General features: G+C 48.7%; 1 long non-coding RNA gene across 4 annotated transcripts; it reads left to right on the forward strand.

Moving 5' to 3' along the window:
* Positions 1 to 8,891: 8,891 nt before the first annotated feature.
* On the forward strand, positions 8,892 to 19,756 carry LOC120386417. Of its 4 annotated transcripts, XR_005589710.1 has the most exons (4): positions 8,892 to 8,930; positions 17,400 to 17,504; positions 18,400 to 18,493; positions 19,455 to 19,756. It is a non-coding gene; the product is annotated as an uncharacterized LOC120386417 (long non-coding RNA). The 4 variants fall into 4 exon arrangements; XR_005589709.1 differs by lacking the exon at positions 19,455 to 19,756 and having other exon boundaries at positions 18,400 to 18,581; XR_005589711.1 differs by lacking the exons at positions 8,892 to 8,930; positions 19,455 to 19,756 and adding an exon at positions 8,999 to 9,227 and having other exon boundaries at positions 18,400 to 18,581.
* The last annotated feature ends 933 nt before the right edge of the window (positions 19,757 to 20,689 follow it).

Raw genomic sequence — 20,689 nt, forward strand, 5'->3', positions numbered from 1 at the left:
AAAAAACAAGAGTCCCACACTCAGCACCTGCTACCCCAGTCACAACTCACTAGTCATGGGGAAGCAGGGCCAATCAAATGGAAGCTCTGAGAGGCAGTCAGCAGAGTCCCACCCGCACCCCTCTCAGGAGGCATCAGGGTGAGGGGAGAAAGAGTCCCTCATCCCTCACAGGAAATAGAGGGGAGCAGGATATTCTCATGCCTCACACACCTGCTAGACAGAGGCTGATATAGGAGATGGAGCCCTCTGGCGGGAATCCAAATACCCTCCTCACTGCCAGCAGCTGGATGCGAGGGGATAGGGCATATGCCCTACGCCCCACTGCTGGGTGCCCCCTTCATATCTCATAGGAGCCACTGGTAGGTAGGTTCCAGCTTCAGCACTGGCAGTCTAATAATTTCCCCAGCCCTGTCCAGGTGGGTGTTTTCTGTTCCATAAATAGGCCAATTTCCTCCCTCAACCCCCCATGGGTCTGTTCCTAGAACGTGAGCCTCAGGTTAAACAAGTCCCAGCAGGTTTGTCACAGCCTGTCCTCCTCCTTTTCTCCATCCTGTGGATTTCCTGCCCCCTCCCATCTCCAAACTAAACTCCCCAGAAGCTCCCACCGCCTGTATCAGGAGGTAGCCGGGTTAGTCTGTATCCACAAAAACAACGAGTCCGGTGCACCTTAAACACTAACAGATTTATTTGGGCATAAGCTTTCGTGGGTAAAAAACCTCACATCTGAAGAAGCTGTTCCTTGTTGTTCCCATCTCCTATGTGTTTACTGCCCCTCACAGTCCAGAGGGAACTCATGAGCAACTCTCTCATAATCCCTACCTGAGCCAGCTCCACAGCAGCCATTTCCCTTCCCCGTCCCCTGGGAGGCTGGGCCCATCTGGAGTGAAACGTGGATGTTGTTCTGCAGCCTGCCAGGGTGAGAAGGGGGATTGGAGAGATTTGAGAACCGGCTTTAGATCATTTCACAGCACATCCCCCAGGCTCTTTCCCTGCAGAGAAATGTTCTAGGCTCTCCTAAGGGCAAAACACTCAGTCCGTTTATTACAGTGCAGACCCAACCCTTCCCACCAGGGCTAAACCCACTGAGACCCTTTAACACCTGACTTGGTTCCCGAGGGCAGCACATTCCCCTGGCAGGGTGGGATCTAGGCAGAGGCAGTGACTGGACAAAATCTGTCCAGTGCTGAGACAGGAACTGGATAAGAGTAGGTCTGGGCGCTTGTGGCCTCTCTCCCCACTTACTTCTCCTGAGTTTCTCTCTCCCCTCCCTCTGGCGGGGCGACCTGGTTACTGTCTATTCATGGAGGCCTTCACTATCCTACAAGTGTGAAATTTTGGATCCAATCTTTGTGCTTCATCCTCATCTCTGCTAACCCCTGGCTGGGTTTCAGTCTCTCTGGCTGTGACACAGACACAGCAGAGAAAGGGTCACTGGGCACAGGTGCAAGCCGCCTGATTTCACAGCTGGGATTCTAAAATAAGGAAAAGATTTTTGAAATGGTGGTTTTATGGGAATTCATTGTCCTTTGACTCAGTCCATATGTGGTATAGTAGCCAACTGCTCATTCACAGTACGCCCACATACACAGTAATACCCTCTTCCCATTCACAGCCAATAGGGATATAAGAGAATGACTGATCTAGTCTGTTATTTCTCAAGCACTGGTTCACAACCCCAAGTGGCTCGCGACAGGCAATAAGATGGACCTTTGAGATACACCGCTACCTCGATATAACGCTACCTGATATAACACGAATTTGGATATAATGCGGTAAAGCAGTGATCCGGGGAGGCGGGGCTGCGCACTCCAGTGGATCAAAGCAAGTTCAATATAACACGGTTTCACCTATAATGCAGTAAGATTTTTTGGCTCCTAAGGACAGCGTTATATTGAGGTCGAGGTGTATTCTCCATTTTGTTATGATCTAAAGCAAAGAAAGTCTCATTCTCCCACTTCCTGCCACTTTTCAACTTCAAGGTCAACTATTCTCTGTCAGCCTCGTGACACACACATCCAAGTTATATAAGCTCAGCCTTGATACACGTTTTATTCTGACTTTCACCGTGAACGTAAGGGATTGGACCAAATGGGGAAAATGAGAGAAACACTGAGACGCACGATAGCAGCTCCCTTCTCGTTCAAACTGATCCCATATGCAATCTAGTGCTCTCTTCCCCTTCACAGCCAGTCTGTACACAGGGTACCAGCCCCATTTCTCACGCAGGGTCAGTCTCTATTCAGGACACAGCTGGGCTCCACCCCTTCCTGACACCTGAGACTCGGCTGCCCCCATGTGGCCATGCTCAGTCACTCATTGAAGCTGTCAGACTCTTCAGTGTCTGGATATTTCATCCTTGTCTCACCCCATTCACATCATTCAGGGTGTTGTTCCTCTCCCCAGAGGGAAACACACCTGAGATCAGGATTTACTTTGAATCCCCATCAGATGCCACAGGAGGAGTAAATGGGGCAGTCACAGGGCTCACACTATTCAACAGTTTCCTGGTGCAATAACATAGTGATTGGTCTGAAATCTCTGCTTAGCCCATCAGAGACAGAAACGTACCTGTGTCGCTCCCCAGCTCCAGTCGCAGCGTCTCTAGAGGAAGGAGAGGACGGGAGAGGTGAGAATTCAGGCCCTGGCATTCGTGGGGTTGTTCCTAGTGGTTATTAAGGTAACTGCTGTTAACTCTGAGATGGTGACACAGACCGCTGCAGACAGAGCCAGCCCCACAGGGTACTCCCATGGAGAAGGCGACTCGCTGCATTGGGCTGTGAAATGGAGCTCGGCGTCAGTAACATCACTAGATCCCCGACGCCTCCCCTGGATGAGCCAATCTAACTAGAGGAGACGTCACCCCAGACTCCAATTCACCTTTGAATCCCAGCAGCACCTCTTGCAGGACGGCACTTTTCAGAGAGAAATCGCAGAGTCTCTTCTCCAGCACCACAAACCCCGGCTCTGACTTCTGTAACTTCCTGTCCTCCCTGCTAAGGGAAGCAGGAGGGGTGAGAAATGGGCCGCAGCCCCAGAAGCCCCCAAACTCCAGAAACCTGGATCTGAGCTTTGTAGCCTAAGATGATCACAGTTTTGGTGAGTCACCTGCCCTCAGCCCTGTGCTCTCCATGGGCCCAGAGAGGCAGGACATGAGGAGGAATGGATACAGGGTGGGAACTTTCTCTGGGACACTCTCCTTGTCTGGGGAGCTGAGGCACCTCCCACACTGGGTTATTCCGGTAACAAGGGGCACTGGGATTATGGGGAAAGGGAGGAGACGTGGACTAAAGAGTGGGCGTCTTTCATGCTCACTGAGGCCCCAGAGGCCAGATCTTCAGCAGGGAATGAGCCTGGGCCCTTTAATGCCAAGAGCCCTAAGCCCTTCAACAGAAGCAGTAACCCTGGGGTGTCCAACTTAAATGGTGACGATGGGCGTATTCCACTTCCTGTTGCGGCCAGCGGGCCAGGGCATCAATTTAGGACTCTGTACACTGCTCCATTCATGGCAGGACACCTACTGCTCTCAGTGGGACACCCACGTACCAAGGTCAAGGCGAGAGTCTGCCCTTTCGATAGGAAATACACTTTTGAGTTACTACTATTTGTTAAGTCCTTTATTGTCACAGTCAGTATCACTCAGTGGGAACATAGCCCCCTCCCACCCGGCTAGGGCTCCTGCATTTCTACTCTATTTCCCTTCCTTTCTCTATTTCTCCCCTTCGCCCTCGTATCTTCCCTCTGTTCTGTCCTTCCTACAGAAACTCCCTGTTCCCAACCCTCAAGGGCTTCACCCCCACCCCGTCCCCATTCCACTCGCTAGAGCGATCAGTCGTGGAATATTGAATGTTGACATTGAAGTGGCATCATTTCAGCTGACACACCAATGAGATTAATGGAGGACGGGGGGAGTTCACAGCCATCTCAGTCCCGGCTTCAGGCCGTTGCTAAATCAGACTGACAACAGCGTCTCTGTTTGCATATGGGAGGGTTTCTTTGCAACCATGAAGATTAGAAACTTACTATAAAATTGAAAGCTGAGTTTCTACACAGTGTGAATATGTGATGTGGCCACATAAATACGCCAGACAGGCAGAGTCTGGCCCATATGTCTGACAGCGTGGGGTGACCTCATTAGCTGTCAGATAGTCACAGACTCTATCCCCTGGTGAGGCAGCCACTAGGGGAGATGTGATCACAGGCACTAACACTGCAGGGGGAAGCTCCATCTTCAGTGCAGTTCCCAAGCACAATTGAGCAGGAAGGGGAGTGAAAGGAGCCAGGGACTTACCTGCTCCCCGTGCTTCCAGCACCCTGAGAGGGAGAGAAAGGAGATGCAGTCAGGTGGGGTGTCCAAGGCTGGGGAGCCCTCCCGCTCTGCAGGGCAGGCACCATTGGAGTCTTGGGTGTTTGGAGAATTTCAGACACTCAAAATCACGTCCAGAGAGCAGCTGCCGCCCCCACAGGGATCCCTGCTGGGACGTCGTCATCGGGGAAAGTTTCTGCCCATGCACTTTACAAGGAAGAAAATATGCATCTGCCTGGAAAGTGAAATTCCCACTAGTGCCGAGAGTCCCGCAAGCGCCCTACCCCTTAAACCCACTCACCTGGGGTGATGTGGGGCTTTAGGGTCAGGAGGACCTCGGCATGGTGGGGAGGAGAGGTCACACTCAAGCCCAAATGCAGTTAGACACGTACAAGGCATTTACTGTGTGACCTCGGTCAGACCTTAACCTTCCCCCCGTGCCCCACTGTCCCCATTGTAAAATAGGGACCTTGCCCTGACCCCCTTTGTAAAGTGCTCTGGGGTCTAGGGCCAAGACACTCCTATAGAAACACTGCATATTATCATTGCAATAACATGGCCCGACCTGCAAGGACTGGCTCAGTGGCTGCTGTCCCTTCTCTCCTCTTCTCTCACGCAGCACTGAAGTTTCCCTGGAAAGTTTGCAGAGGCCCTCGTCCCTTCTCTGGACAATGGCTCTCTCTAGCTCTTCCAGCTGGGACAGCAGACGCTGCTCCTGCTCCTCCAGAAACTCCTGCAGCTCCTTCCACTCCCAGATGATCTTCTGCCTCTCGACTTCCGTCTGTTTCTGCAATCACAGGGAAAGAGCAGAGCAGTCACAAGGGAGAACCATAAATGTGCCTCCTGCAGATGGAGGAGTTATTTACCAGAACACAGGATCTCCTGCAGCGGGTGATGGGAAGTTCATTTAGGCCAGGAAGGATGGAGGGATCAGGGCAGGGGTGAGCTGTACATCGCTAACAGAAGAGACTTTTCTCCCCAAAACCTCATCAAATTGCCCTGGGCTAAACTCTCCATCTCTGCAGCCCACGTTTCATCTCCTTCCTCCCCATCTCCCCTCACCACTATAAAGGAACCCCAGTCACTGTACCATACAGATAGCCCGTGGGCAGGGTTACTGGGTTAACACACAGTCTGACCCTCTCCTGCACAAAGGGGTGGCTCCAGGCCCCAGCAGCCAAGTGCGTGCCTGGGGCGGCAAGCCATGGGGGGTGGGGGGCGCTCTGCCGGTCGCCGCAAGGGCGGCAGGCAGGTTGCCTTCGGCAGCATGCCTGCAGAGGGTCTGCTGGTCCCGCAGCTTCGGTGGACCTCCCGCAGGCGTGCCGCCAAATCCACGGGACCGGGGACCTCCCGCAGGCAAGCCGCCGAAGGCAGCCTGCCTGCCGTGCTTGGGGTGGCAAAATACCTAGAGCCGCCCCTGCCTGCACAGAAGCCTCTTGCATCCGAAGGACACCACATTACCCACCTGTCTGACCCTGCATGCTCCCTGGACTCTAGTGGGGATCGTTTCCTGGCAGGCTGGGCCCTGCATTCACCTCATCGCTCAGGGCACTCTGATCCCAGGCAAACCTGAGGGGCAGGGGGCACCTACCAGCAGCTCCTCACTTTGCCGCTCCTCCTCGGCTTTGTCTACTTCTCTCTCTTTCCGCAGAGGGGCCAGACACTCTTCTGGTGCCTCCTGGGAGAAGCAGGGGAGAAGGTTACAGCCTGCTACAAACGGCCTCACAACTGCACGACTTGAAAGCCCAGCCTGCCCTGAGGATGCCCAAGCAGAGTCCCTGGGATGCACTTAGACCTTTTTTCTCTCCAGGGCCAGTTCAACCACAGCAAGGAACATCCAAGAGGGGTGGTGAGAAGGGGGGCAGGTTTTAGAGAGAAAACGCAGGACCCCTTGGTGAACATCCCCCCGGCCACACCCACATCCCTAACAATTAACTTCAGACATTCCCCCCACCCTTCCCCAGCTGCCTCCCCCAACCCTGCCCATGTGCTGGATCTAAACATGGATCCCCCCTCCAGGCCCCAACCAAATATCCCCCAATCCCCAGCTCTGAGCCCCACACCCTGACACGCTATAAACACCCCGGCCCCGGCTCCCACCCCAGAGCCGCGGCTCGGACCCCCCGACACCCCCAGCCCCAGCCCCTCGCTCCCGGGCCCAGCCGGGGCTCCGAGCTCCGCAGCCGAGCCGGGCTCCGGGCACCTCCTGCACCTCCCGGCCCGGCCGCTCCCGGCTCCGTCGCCCCGGCCCCGCAGCAGGGGCCGCTCCGCCCCGCCCGGGACACTCGCCCCCCGCAGCCCCGCTCCGCCCGCGGGGAGCTCGGGGACCCCGGCAGGGGGCGAACCAGGCAGCCAGGCCCGGCCCCTCCCGGCAGGAGCGTGTCCGCCCCACACGTGTCCCCGCCCCACGGCCTCCCCCCGGGCCCTGCCCGCTCCGCGCTGCCCCTGGCCCCACCGCGCGGCCCCGCGGGCTGCAGGGCTGGAGCAGCCCCCGCGCGGCGCTCCCGGCCCCGGCCATGGCCCCGCTGCGACGCGCAAACACAAAGGGGACAGGAAGGGGCGGCGCCTCCCCGGCCTGGCCCGGCCCCCGGCGGGCCCCTCGCAGGGGGGTTGGGACTCGCGGTGACGGGACCTGCTGTGGCCGAGACACCGCCTCCGCTCCCCGCCGTGCCAGGGAGCCGGGGCGCTGCCCTGGCCCGTTCGCTCCGGCTAACGGGGCCCAGCCCCTGGGCCAGGGCTAATGACCCTACGAGCCTTTATCAGCGCCCTGTAGATTCCCCCTGTCTCCACCTCGGGGGCCCCTCGCCCAGCCCCCCATGTCCTCGCTGAGGGTCAGGTTTCAATCAGTCTCACGTCTGGGGTATTTTCCCACCCGTTTTAGCGGCGGGAAATTGCCCTTGTTTGGCTGGGACATGGTTGCTCGGAGCCAGCCCCCGGGCGCTGTAGCGGTGCGGGTCCCGGGATATCAGAGAGACAAGGGGGTGGGGGCGATACCGTTTATTGGACCCGCTTGTCTCTTTCCCCAGGAGAGGTTGGGCCACTAAAAGAAATGGCCTCACCCACCTCCTAGGGCGGGAAGCGGCCTCTGCGGTGGGCATGGGGGGCCCATTCCCTGCCACCAGCAGGGCCTGGAAGGGATGCAGGAGGGGGCTGCTCAGCGTGGGACGGGGTCCTTGCTGTCTGCTGTCCCGGCATCACCAGGCTACTGTGTTAGCCCCACACGTCCCCATCACCGGTGTCACCGGGAGTATCCCAAACCCCACGACAAACGGTCTCCACGAGGGGTTACTTCAGCCACTGCTGAGATGTAGCCACCTCTGGGATGGATGGGTCCATGGTGACCGTTATTTGGCAGCATCAGGGCATAGAAATTGTTTCTATTTTGGTTCCACCATTATCCCGTTAAAGAAGCATCTCCCTACACCTGTGTGGATGCTACCTGGCAGCATTCGCTGTACTGGGAGGACTGAGCATGCTCAGTAACAGCTGCTGAAGCCAATGCCCTTGCTCTGCCCTCACTTGGGATTAAAATCTGCTGCCTGCTGTTCACAGGGGCTAAAAGGGAGTCAAAGGGGACAAATCGGGGGGGGGGGACGTGCAGGGGGCAGAAACTGACTGTGCAGGGGGATCAAACAGCTGGTGGCAGGGGAAGGAAAGGGGCTGAGGTGCAAAATCAGGAACAAGGGGTAGGAGCCAGAATTAAGAACTGGGTTGAGGAGGCACAGCCAGAAAGCAAAGCCCCAGCCCAGGGAGGGTAACAATTACCCCGATGGGATGAGCCACCTGCAGTGTTTGCAAAAATAGGGTGGGGGTAGAGAGGCTTTTTTATTTCCTCTCTCACAGAACAGGACAACTCAGCTTCCCAGGGCTGTGTCCTTAAAGGCACAGGGCATCCCAATGCCTAGCCAGGCAGCTCCTCTCTGTCTGACATAATCTACTGAGGGGCTGCAGGAGGCTTGATTCAATGAAATATTCTACATACATCTCCAAAAACCGTGTCACACATTCTGAGTATGTAGAAGAATCCCTTATCAGTGTATATGTCTGCAGAAAGTCTCCTAGCAGTTCAGATATTTGCCTTGCGTATCTGCTGCTGCCATTCCTTCAATTGCACTCCCTTCCTTGTAATCCATTTGAAATATACTTTTTGCTCCTTCTTGTTTACTTTAAAAAAATTATTACTCATTACTTTTAGCATTTCATCATTGACCTTTGTTAACATAGTGCAGATGGATCTCATTGTGCTATTTAATCTACATTTTAATAGCAAATAATCACTGAAAATATTTCTAAGTAAATAGTTGCTAGTAGCTTTAGCAATGCCATCTGTGTTCCTAGTATAGCATTTCCTATGACTTCTAATTTGGAATTTTTAATTCTAAATTTTTATTTTATAGCACTGTAGTGGGGTGGCTGCCCCACTCCATGAGAAAAAGGGCTGGAACAGGCCAGAGAGACTGTGCAGACCAGCAGCCAATCAGCAAAGGCCTGTGGAGAGCCAATCAGGGCAAAGAAAGAGGCAGCCAATCAGGGCCAGACTGGGCCCTATATAAAGGCTGCCTAGGCTAAGCTAGGCAAGTGGGTGTTTGTCTCTCTGACTAGCAAGGGAGAAGAATGGGTGCCCGAGGTAAGGTAGTAGTTCCTTGGACAGAGCTGTGCTGGGCAGGCTTGGGGGAGCAGAGGTGAAATCTGCCAGGCTGTAGCCCCTGACTAGAAGGGCTGAGAAGGTGCAAGGGGGAAGTGGCCCAGGGAAGATAGATAGACAAGAGGGGAGAGAAGGAGGGAAGAGATATCCTACTGCTAGAGGGTGCCTGGGTCAGGACCCAGAGTAGTGGGTGGGCCTGGATCTCTCCCCCCTTGTTCCCTTGCACTGCATCTGGCCATGGAGGAGTGTGGCTGAGACTGACTGCAACTTGCCCCTGAGGTGAGAGGCTAGACTTTGGGGTTGTGGTTGGCCACTGAGGCAGGTGCAAGCTGAAGGACTGCTGTTAAACTTTCACACACCCCAGAAGGGGGGTGAGAATGGAGTACTGGGTACTGCTGGAGGGCAATGTCCTGAGGTGAATGCTGCTGAGCAGGGAACAATGCAGGTCCCAAACCAGCAGAGCAGACAATGGGCATGACACCATGTGTAGAGGGTGCTCCATGGCTGATGAGCTAATTCCTGGAGCAACCAGCAGGAGGTGCCAGTGGTGGTAAGTCCTGACCATTACAAACCCAAGTTTATGGGAGTAAGGGTGAAAGAGTTGGGAGTGCAGGTGGTGGTGGTCTCTTTGGCCTGGTCTACATGGGGGGGGTCGAACTAAGGTACTTACCTGTCCTCACAGCGTGGGATCGAAGTCCGCGGCTCCCCTGTCGACTCCACCACCGCCGTTCGTGGTGGTGGAGTTCCGGAGTCGACAGAGCGCGTTCGGAGTTCGATATATTGCATCTCATCTAGACGCAATATATCAAACTCTGAGAAGTCAATTGCTACCCAGCGGGTAGTATGGCCGTACCCTTTGATGCTTCTGTTCAAGGGTAGGGGCCCAAGCAGAGACAGATGCATCATGGAGGTGAATGCCTGGCTGCGAGGATGGTGTTGCCAGGGGGGCTTTGGCTTCCTTGACCATGGGAAGCTGTTCCAGGAAGAAGGACTGCTAAGCAGAGATGGGGTCCACCTATTGAGGAAGGGGAAGAGCATATTTGGATACAGACTAGCTAACCTTGTGAGAAGGTTTAAACTAGGTTCGAAGGGGCAGATGACCAAACCCACAAGTAAGTCAAAAACATGGAGACCTGGGAGAAGCGTCAGAATTTGGGAGGTGCATGGGCTGTTATAGCAGGGATAAAGGAGAGACCAGACAGAGCGGGGGGAATCAAATCAGTATCTTAGATGTCTGTATTTTATGTGAGAAGTATGGGAAATACAGGGCTGCTTGGGGGGGACAAGTGGGGCAATTTGCCCCAGGGCCTGGGGCATGCAGAATATAGTATCCTATAATATTGCAACTTCCTTGTATGGAAGGGGCCCCTGAAATTGCTTTGCCCCAGGCCCCCTGAATCCTCTGGGTGGCCCTGGGGAATAAGCAGGAAGAACTTGAAATGGTGGTAAATAAACACAACTCTGACATGCTTTGCATCACAGAGACTTGGTGGGATAATACACACGACTGGAATATTGGTATAGAAGGGTACAGCTTCCTCAGGAAGGACAGGCAGGGAAAAAAGGAGGAGGTGTTGCCTTGTATACACTTGGACTGAAGCTGAGATGGAAATAGGAGATAGACTTCTTGAAAGTCTTTGGGTAAGGATAAAAGGGGTTTAAAAAAAAAAACCAAGGGTGGGAATCTACATGATAGGTGGTCTGTAGTAGATCCCTAAGAGAAGAAGAGGTGGATGAGGCTTTTTTAAAACAACTAACACAATCATCTAAAGCACAGGACTTGGTGGTCATGGGGGACTTCAACTACCCAAAAATCAGGACTGTCCCTATAAAATCGGGACATCTGGTCACCCTAAAGACATGAGAAGTAATTATTTTGCTCTACTCTGTGCTTATTAGGTCTCAGCTGGAGTATTGTGTCCAGTTCTGGGCACCACATTTCAGGAAAGATGTGAACAAATTGGAGAGAGTCCAGAAAAGAGCAACAAAAATTACTAAAGGTCTAGAAGACATGATCTGAGGGAAGATTGGAAAAACTTGGGTTTGTTTAGTCTGGAGAAGAGAAGACTGAGAGGGGACATAACCTTTTATGTCCTTAAAAACTTGTTACAAGGAGGAGGGAGAAAAATTGTTGTTAACCTCTGAGGATAGGACAAGAAGCAATGGACTTAAACTGCAGTAAGGGCAGTTTAGGTTGGACATTAATCACCCTGACAGTTAGGAAGCTTTTCTTATGCACTGGAATAAATTGCCTAGAGAGGCTGTGGAATCTCCATCATTGGAAGATTTTAAGAGCAGGTTAGATAAAAACCTGTCAGGGATGGCCTAGATAATACTTAGTTCTGCCATGAATGCAGGGGATGGGACTAGATGACCTCCCGAGGTCCCTTACAGTCCTATAATTCTATGAATCACTCATTATTTATCCACAGTGGAACAGCTTCAGCAGGAGAGATTGAGGGATCCCCCCACATCAGAATATCCCATAGCCCAATGGTGAGAGCATTCTCCTGCAAAGTGGGAGACCCCCTGTGGCAGAGAGGGGTGGGGGGGGGACTGAACCTGCTTTCCCATATCCCAGGAAACTAAAGTGCTCTCACAATGTATCCTAGGGTAAGGTGGGCATGGACACCACCATCACCACCCTGGACCCAATCCAGCAGGCAGCCTCTGAGCATGCCTACTGGATAAGCATTCTTCATGTGCAGGGCCTTATCTTCCTGCAGGTGTGAGCCACTCTGGTTGTAAAAGGAGGTAAACAGCTTGCACGTTTCAGCAACTGTGGGGCTGACAGAGTAAAGATGTGTGTATTAATGGGGCATAGCTGAAAGCAGGCAAAGTTAAGGCTGCACAGGCCACCTTAACTCTGCATTTCTTGGTTTTCAGAAGTTTGAGTTTTGCTCTGCATTCTGCAAGGGGACCCCGTACCACAAGCAACCTTCAACTGGCATTAACATTGTTTGCCATTGAATTTCCCAGGTTTTTTTAATATTTAGGCCAGAGGTCCCTAAACTGTGGGGTGCATCCCCCTAGGGGGCACAGAGGAATGTTCAGGGGAAGTGCATCTGGGGCCCGGGCCAGCCTTGACAGCAGGCAGGAAGGAAGCATCACCCAGCTTTGCTCCTAGCCCTGGCCCAACCCGTGAGCTGCCAGCCTCTGCCCCTGGCCCCCAGCCTTGGCTCCCTTACCCCTGTCTGTGTTTCCTGCTCCCAGCTCTGGAGGGGGGCACAGAAAGCAGTAAAGGGGAGCACAAGGTAAAAAATTTGGGGACAACTGATTTAGGCAGTTGTACATACCATGTTCTGCAATTTACAGACTGAACCAGCCATGCCCCCCATCCCAAATAGGTGCATTTCACCTCCCCACATGACACATTCAGTGTGTTCCCCACAACCCAGCTCCCTCCCTTCCCCCTGTACCTAGGCCTCCACACAGCAAGCAGAGAATGCATCTCCCTGAAGTCCTCACTGCCTGATAGACAAACTTTTCAATTGTCATTACTACCCCCTCCCCCATAACCACACTCAAATGCAGTGCCTATTTCCCCCAAATCCCTTCACCCCCTTTCCTGAGGAGGCTTGAGAATAATCTACCAACCAATAGGTTAACAAAGTGAGCACAGACCCTTGGGTTTTTAGTGTCCTAAAAACCCATCAGGTTCTTAAAATAACTTTATAATAAAAAAAGTAAAAGAAGCACCTCTGTAAAATCAGGATGGAAGGTAACTTTACATGGTAATAAAAAGACTTAAAACACAGAGGATTCTCCTCTAGGCTCAACTTTGGTTCCAAAAACAGGAATAAACCTCCCTCTTAGATTATTTGTTTTAGCTTGTGAATTTTTTCTATGCTAACATGTTTCCTTACTATTACTTACAATTTCTGTAATCTTAGATTTATCATTTCAGTAGGAGCTGGGTTACCTGCTTGGTCTGTGTCTCTATCCAGAGAAAGCAAAAATAACACAAACAACCCCCGCTCCCTGATTTGAAAGTATCTTCTTTCCTTATTGGTCCTTCTGGTCAGGTGCCAACCAGGTCATTTGAGCTTCCTAACCCCTTAGAGGTAAAGGAGGGATTTTATGCTACCCTTGTCTGTATGTTTGACAGACCAATAGTCTGTCCAGTCCAGTATCCTGTCTTCTGACAGCAGCCAGTGCCAGGTGTTTTGGAGGGAATGAACAGAACAAGCAAATCAGTGAGTGAACCACCCCACTGCCTGCTCCCAGCATCTGGCAGTCAGAGGTTTAGGGACACCGAGAGCACAGGGATGCATCCCTGATTATATCGGCTAATAGCTGATGCACCTATCCTGGGGAACTGATCTAATTCTTTGTTGAACCCATTATAGTTTTGGCCTTCAGAACATAATGAACACACCTCTACAACCCCATGATATAAATAAGTTGGCATCTGTGGTGGCACACAAAATGTACAGAATTATAATGTGATGGGGATGTCCACAGCATATACTGACAGATTGTGGGTCAGAATTCACTAATGAGGTAAATACTTATTTCTGAGGTTGTTTTTGACTCTGTCTTCAACCACACATTGTCACAGACAGCTGACAGTGAACATGGGCTTCATTGCCCTCGTGAGTTTTTTCTTTATGGTCAGCAACAATGCCCAGTTTCTATGAACGCCCACTCAGCTTTGGCAAGGATTACTGCTGGTCACCTCATCAGGGTTGCTATAACATTTTATTCTTTGGTCTCTTTTTACCCACCACACCTATCCAAAGGAAAGTTTATAACTTATTTTCTTTCAGTGTAACCTAGAGCTTTGCAAAAAAAAATTGGGAATACAACATAGCTTCACCAGCCCATACTACCCACGACCAATGGATTGGCTGAAAACACAAACAAATCCGTCAAAAGGTAATTTTTAGGGCTGGGGAAATTATAGTATTAATAGCTAGGATAATGCACTATGACAGAAGCTGCAAATTGCTTCAAAATCTTGAGTTATTTTAGTACATTGCAAGTCTGCTTTTCTTACATTTCAAGAAAAAGTAATCATACCAGTGCACTAGGATGGCCACCTCCTTGCATCTTTTGGATTCTGTAGAATTTCTCTCAGTAAAGACAGTTCTTTCCCCCGCCAATAAAATAATCCATCGCCATTTGTTACAGAGCATTGCAGAAGCTGGTTGACATGGGGAGTAATTGGGATGAATTTCTTGGTGACATTTTATTTTCTTTGCAATCAAAACCAAACATAACCAAAATGTCACCTTTTCGACTACTGTATGGCTTTGAAGCAACATTCCCAGACCAAGTCTCAGACAATTTCACAGTTGGTGTCTTTAAGAACCATCAGCTTTTGGGTGCACATGTTCTGTGACTGTTCATTTTACAAACACAATGACTCCTCCATTTGTTTTCCAAGCTAGCAGATGTCGAGGAGCTCGGTGAAGAATACTACAAGGAGTGCAGCACACATTTGAAATGTAGAAATGATGCTGACATTGAACTGCCTCTTAGTAGTATTTCTAAAGCACAAGAAAAACCACAAACACGGTTTGACAAAACTGAGACATGTAAACATGGAAAACTCCCATTGGAGGTTGGGGACAGTGTCGTGTTACTGAATGCAAGAAGGAAAACAAGAAAGGGGGGGCTGCTGCAAGCAACCTACTTACTATGGACCATACAAAGTTACCACTGTCGAGAGTATAAGTTAAACTGTAAACCATCTCAGGGAAACTTTTAGGATCTATGTACAGTATCTCCCTCTTAAAACTATTTAAAGAGCCCAACATTAGGCCCTGAAAAGAGATCACAGGAAAACATGGAAATGGAAACTGCTGTGGGTGACAGTGAGAAAACAGTCGCCTCAGAAGATTGGAGAAATGGGAAGTGATGTATCTCACCAGCCTCACAACTGCCAAGTGATCAAGGTGGAGGTCAGACATGGAAGAAGAGGAGCATCTAGTGGCAGAAGTTGCAAGCTGTGATCCAAGGAATGTTGATGTGCTCATGGAGGACGGTGAAGGCAAAGAATGGTTTCTCAAAGGTATTGCTTTACCACACATTTTGCTTTTAAACCATTTGTTAACATACTTCCATTTATGAAGCATATTAAGTTTCCATGTAAGAATGGCAGCATTCATGATGGTCAAAGAGGAAAAAGTAATTGTTACCATGCACATAATATGCATTAATTTTTTTTCTAGTAAGATTTGTGTAACCTTGTGGGTCAGTACAGAGACTGGAGGCCAAACTAAGAAAAAATGGCTTGTATGAGACTGTATTTCGTGACCTGATGCTAGGAAGATGGCTGGGTGCTGAGGTAAATTGAAATAGCTGTAAACATGGAAGGTGACTGGATTGATTCCTCAGATGGTTTTTGAAATGTTAACTATTCTTTCGACACCCGTTGTAGGCTATTGATGTGTTTGAGAAAACAAGTGGAAAGGTAGGCCACTTATTGTGATGCTACATGGAAATATTGATTATTGATAATCAAACCATCAGATGAATATGTGCTAAGACATGTTTAATGCCACATAGCTTGGAATTGTGAATACAAACCTCTAATTACTGCATCTCACTGTGATTACTGCTGCCAAACCTGTACTCAGAAGTAATTTGAGGTGTATATACCTGACTAGATACAATCCGTGACATGTATAGGGCCACATTAGTTCTGATATACAGGTCAGTGGGGCCATGACATCAACATGAGTACATGCACTGCTTAGTCACTTTTTAAAGTAAGTACGACAGAGCACGTGGGCAGGGCCGGCTCCAGACCCCAGCGCGCCAAGCACGTGCTTGGGGCGGCGTCCCGCGGGAGGGCGGCAGGTGGCTCCGGTGGACCTCTTGCAGATGTGCCTGTGGAGGGTCCGCTGGTCCCGCGGCTCCGGTGGAGCATCCGCAGGCATGCCTGCGGATGCTCCACCAGAGCCACGGGACCAGCAGACCCTCCACAGGCACATCTGCAAGAGGTCCCCCGGAGCCGCGGGACCAGCGTGCTTGGGGCAGCCAAATTCCTAGAGCCGCCCCTGTCTGCAGGAGGTCAACCGGCGACCGCCAGAGCGCCCCCCTGCGGCGCGCTGCCCTGCTTGGGGTGGCGCAATTCCTAGAGCCGCCCCTGCACATAGGGTCTTAAAAACACAAGATTTGTAAATGGACTTGCATAGGGTTTTTTGTAACAGTAAGGATCCCTTCCATGCCTTTTTTGTTACAAATTAGTGTGTGTACACACACAAGCCATCTGGTCAGTAGTTGCCACTAGCATTCTGTCAGGCAGAGCAAGACAAATGAAACTGGAGAAGGTAAATGTTAACAAGCTTTCATGCCCAACATGGGCACATCCCATTTTCAGAAAGGCAGTTAAGCACAGGCTTAGCATTGTTTTTGCTGTTTCTTATGTCAGGGAATGAGCAGTAGTAAATGTGCCCTGAAATTGGGAAATACAAAGTAATCCACACTGACGGCTTTGCTTCACAGGCAAATGTAACTGCATTTTTAATTTTTTTCAATGATCAGAGTGGAATTCTGCAAAGTGAATTATTGCTTCCTTTCAATGCACCAAATCCTTGGGTTATTATGGTAAGATGTCTTCCATTGTTATACTTTAGGATTGTCTGTACTTAATGTATTGTATAGGATTCAAATACACATGTGTACCAGTGATATAATTTCCTTTATCGTGGGGTTTTAATAACTTTAATACATGACAATGGAACTAATGTAAGTCTTGAAATTGAGGACTGCAGTTTAGGAAATGAAATGCTAGTTTGAACACTTCTGTTGGCAATGTAAATATAAAGAATATAGTCTGCACTGTTATCAAGGAATTGACATTATGACTTTTCTCTTGTTAGTGAGACATTACAACTGATAAAATCTGCATGCAATGTTGAGAAATAATTTCAACAATTTTATAATATTTCCAATAACATGCTTATGCATGTACACTTAACATTAATGGAAACCAAAGAATTGTTAAAAATTGACCCCTTGGGTAATGAGATGACATATGAAAGGCAATTCCTGAGGAATTGGAGGTGAGTTTTTAGACACTTGCTTTCAGAGTTCACATGTAGTGTTATTGTGAAACAGAGGTTTTTTTTTTAAAAAAAACTAACAATGAAGATAATATCTTCCAGACAGCTCCAAAGAGAAATGGACACAGCATTCACTTGTGCTGACTGTGCTTCATAATGGACATTGAATGAACTTGTGTGACTTGAGCCTGGCTAACTACTTCATTGAACATGGGTACAAAACACTAGCATTTAGCATGAGTCAGGTGTTGGTAGCAACACTGGCCACAGCAAATCAAGTGATATAATTATATCAGTCTTATGCTACATATATGTATTCGCTTGCTTTCATATGAGCATTGAGTCGTTGCAAGTAGAAAAAGAGTTACAAAACATGTACAGAAATTGTCAGAAAAAGCAAAACAGTCAGCTATGGTACGGTCCTTTCAAATTTCAGGTCTGTCCTCTACCAAGGACCTGGAAAACTTAGTGGACTGGAAAACCAAAATAGTGGAACACGAGACATAGTGATGGGCACAACTGTGGACCACTAAGCCTAAAGGTATTCAATGCCAAATATTCATATTGTTAATGATGCATGATTATGATTTTTTCTAATTAAAGTGTTATTAGTTTGCAGAAACATATTTACAGCATAAAGACATCAGTACTGTGGAAACCACACAAGGCTCTAACTATGTTTAGAAGAAAAATAGCAACTTTTTAAATGAGTGTCAGGTAATAACTTTGTTACATATACTTTGGTGAGCCCATAGTATATGGGAAGATAACAGAGTGGAATAAAGTTGTCATTTTAAGTAGTGTTAAATATGTGGCGGGAGTGAATGGTTGCTATTGATAAAGCTGTGAAATCCATTTGAACAGCATTTATATCCACCAGCAGTAAACCAAGATTTGGAGAAACATAGACTGAGGCTCCAAATATAATTTAAAATATGACCACCAATAAGTATTTGCAGCCAGTTAATTGGAGTAATTGACATGTGAATAAATCAAGATTTCTAGTTACAGTTTTGGTTACAATGTAGCCACCATTTGATTATCTTTCTCTTCCCCCCCACCCCGCCCCCTGCTAGTGTGGAGGACTACAGCTCATACTGCAATTATGTGACTTGCAAAATAAAATAATGATGGTATGATACCATTTTGTGTTTATCAAAAAAACACCATATGTTGGAGCAGATAAATAAGGAGAACATGATTATTTGCAGTATAAGAACAAAACTTGTAGCCAGTTGTAGATTGACCCAACATCATAACCTGCCTAAGGATCAGGATTTTTCTAATTCCACAGTAGCAAGTATCACTATCGGCAGTGGTGGAAATATCTTGAGTAATGATATGTTCAAGGAATATTTTATAAATCTTACCAGTTAATTGAAATGATCTGTAACACTGTTTTGTGATTTCATTTTCTCATCTATTACTTATTAAAGGTCCAGTGTGACTCTTGTAAGAGTCAGGTATGTGCCCTTCCTTCCAGAGGGAACCAATGAAAACCTGATTGAGAAGAGAGTACAGCTGCAACTGGTGTGCATAGATCAGATATTTAACTAAAGTGTACATTGTATAATTTTGTTGAGGTGTATCTTGGTTCAAATAACACCACTGAAATATAAATGAGAAATAGTGAAGTGTAACATTTCTGTACATTTCAGTAGTGTTAATAACATATCTATAAATATGTCCAGATGCTTTTTTTTAAACAGTTGAAATGAAACAAAACATTTTAGTTATCTTGTTACAATATGAAAAGTTTTGTATTTTGAAAAATAACTCTTTGTAGTTGTGTCCATATTTACAGGGGAGATTTCACAATGGTAACAAACTGTGACAGGGCATTTAATCATCCAAAAGACTTACTCCCTCTGAACTTGCTAATCTTGTGCTCTGGGTTGATGCTCCGTCACACTCATAGCAAATTGTGACAGATACCCCCCTCCCCCTTGGTCACACTTTGCTACCCCCTGGACCAGAGGCAGGGAAAGTTGAGAGGAGAAACTGGAGGCACAGGAGGTCACATCACCTTACCCAAGGTTACACAGCAAGTCAGTGGAAATCCTGGCTCTCAGTCCCCCTGTACTTTTCTGGATTTCCCCTTGTAAGTTCTCCAAAAGCCTGATCAGTTTAACCTGTCTGTAGTACCAGCAGCAGCTATTAACTGGCAGGTTCATCAACTGAAACTCTCATCTTTCCAAATGTCATCTTGTGTGCATTTGGCTCTGTCCTGAGTGAGAGAAGCTGGATGAAAGTAGGGAGTGTGGCTAGGCATTTGCAGAGCTGAGCCAAAAGCTCTGGGAATGATAGAGAGCTGTGTGATCTTGTTTAAATTGTATTCTGTCAGCAAGTGGCATAGTCAAGCAGGATAACATGCACAGCTTATTGCCCTTAGACACTGGGGGTGATTTAAGTGAAATTTTTAAGGGTTTTGGCTAGAGAACAAAGTGGTTACTGGTTTATTATTGTCCTGTTTGCTTATTCCTGGCAAAAGAAGTAGGAACAGGAGAAACAGCAAAATGAGTGAAAGTGAAGTTACCAAAAAGCTGGTGCTCCACAGGTTGCAAGCAGAAGAAAATGACTGACTGCATGAGAGAGATGGGATTAAAATAGATGGAAATTGACACAGAAGCAGCCAGGCAGAAAGCTGACCATGAGATGGCCCTGGAACTGAGAGACAAAGAAATGAAGCATGAATTGGCCATAATGGAGTGGAGGAGACAGAACCTCCCACCAGGGGGCTCCACCTCTCCAAAAATCCACAAGTGGGAGTGGTTGTGTCCAGCATATAGGGAATCTGGGGCCATTGCTGGATACTTCATCACAGTTGAAAGGCTGTGTGTGCTCCATGCAATTCTGACAATCAAAAGATGACCTCTTTGGTTGCAAAGTTGACTGGGAGAGCTCTGGACATATTCAATAAGATGCTAATTGGTGAATTATGGTAAATGTAAGGACGTGGTTTTGAAACCATTTCAGATTACACCTGAAACTTACTGAGTAAAATTTTAGAACCTTTAAGAGAGGGGCTGGGTTACATAATGTGGCTTATGTGAACCACATGAGAGAGCTACTGGATTAGTGGGTTGGGGAAAAGGTAGTATAAGCTTTGAAGGAATGTGTGATTTGGTCGCTCAGGAACAGTTCCTGAATATGTCTAGTGCTATGAAACAGTGTTTATGGGCTTAAAAAGGTAGAGACAGTCTAAGAACTTGCCACTCTTGCAGATAAATTTTGAGCAATCTCAAGTACCCAGCAGGAATAAATCACTGGCAGAGGCGTTAAAGTTTGGTGGGAAGCCAGGTCCCTGTTCTTCCCCTGGGAAGGAGGAGGGTGGATGGGAGGCTGGGCATTCACCTCCCTAAATTCACTCCTAGTCCTCATCCCAAATCTCCTGAAGACAGCAGGAGCTGTTATCATTTGTAATTCCACTGAGCACCTGAGGAATAAATGCCCTGTGCTGAGTGGGAATGCTGCTACCCAGGGCAGAAAGGCACCTCACACCGTTGCCACTTATACAGGATTTGTAAAGGCTGCCATGGCACAGCCAGACTGTAAGCATAGGGTTGTCAGAGTAAAGGGTAAGGAGCTCCCTCCATGGAGAGATACTGGTGCAGAAAATCACTGTGATCAGGAGCAACCTGGTTCAGGAGAGAGACATACTGCCAGGACTATCGACTGAAAGAGCTTAATCTTCCTGTGGCTGCTCCAGACAGCCTACAAGTAATG

The sequence above is a fragment of the Mauremys reevesii genome, linkage group 18, assembly GCF_016161935.1.
Source record: "Mauremys reevesii isolate NIE-2019 linkage group 18, ASM1616193v1, whole genome shotgun sequence".
In the NCBI taxonomy this organism is placed as follows: domain Eukaryota; kingdom Metazoa; phylum Chordata; order Testudines; family Geoemydidae; genus Mauremys; species Mauremys reevesii.